Source organism: Syngnathus leptorhynchus, unplaced genomic scaffold (genome assembly GCF_054491065.1).
Source record: "Syngnathus leptorhynchus isolate UIUO unplaced genomic scaffold, UIUO_Slep HiC_scaffold_60, whole genome shotgun sequence".
Taxonomy (NCBI): Eukaryota; Metazoa; Chordata; class Actinopteri; order Syngnathiformes; family Syngnathidae; genus Syngnathus; species Syngnathus leptorhynchus.
This window is the reverse complement of record NW_028232027.1, coordinates 515,001-516,201: the sequence shown is the minus strand read 5'-3', so window position 1 is coordinate 516,201 and position 1,201 is coordinate 515,001.

Here is a 1,201-nt window from a genome sequence, read left to right as displayed (position 1 = left end):
CCGGCCGCGCCGGTCCTTCCGCGAATGTCGTTTCTCAAACCCTCCGGCTTGATAGCGGCGGCACCACGGGAAGCCGTCCACACACACACCGTCCGACCTCTATCCGAAAAGCCTTCCCGACCAACCGCGGTCGCGGGGGCGTCTGTCGCTCCGCATCGGGGGGGCGTATGGCTTCCGCGCTACGCGCTGCGGGCTCGGGGGGGCCGCAACGGCTGAGTCTGACTCGGCCGGGGCGCAGCTTCCCTCCCGGCAGTCAGCAATAGTGCCGATCGCGCCTGCCACCAGCCCCCTCCCCGACGGGTTCGTCGGCGCCGGCTGGCCGCCGTCCGCCTTCGTTCCCCGAGGGTTCCCAACCAGCGCCGATCCAACTCCGCATCCTGGCCGCACGCAGTGCGTGCCTCGCGCGGGTAAGTCGCCGGCGCAGCGCCGCAGCTCCCGACCCCCGCGTACGGGAATAGTTGAGGGCCTCAGCGGGCCGCACCGACCGAGTCCGACTCGGGCCGGGGCGCAGATTCCCGCTTGGGTGACCGAACGTTCTCTGCTCGGGCCGGAGGGCCGACGCCCGTCCCCCCCCGTCGTCCCCCACGGACCGCCTCCGAGGCCACTTCGCACGGCTCATCCTCGGCTCCCTACCAATGCTTAATCGATGGGGCCGCCCGGCCGGATTCGCGCCACCCTGTCCACCGCGAGTCTCCCCAGACTAACCCGAGTTACCGCCCAGCTCGCCTAACCTTGCACTCGCTCTGCCAAACGGTCGTGTAGTCGGCGGGCCGTCCTACGGGTCGCCCTCCCTCCCCAAACGCGCGGCGGGATAGCGGCAAGGCGGCGGCGGCGGCCAGCGGCGTCGGGGCGCTCGCACCGGAGAAGAGGCGTCTTACGAGGCCGGGCGCAGCTCCCTCTCGTTTACTTGCTGAGTAGCGGCGCTCGAAGGTTCCGCGGCGAGCGCGGCTCATCCCATTGAATGTCCCTGCACCAGGCTCCATCGAAGGGCCGCCCGGCCGGATTCGCACCCCCCTGTCCACCGCGAAGTCCCCTCGACTAACCCGAGTTACCGCCCAGTTCGCCTAACCTTGCATCGCCCCGCCAAACGAGCGAGTTGTCGGCCGTCCTGCGGGTCGCCACCGGCCCCAAACGTGCGGAGGGATAGCGGCAAGGCGGCGGCGGCGGCCAGCGGCGTCGGGGTCGACCTAGCACCGGAGAA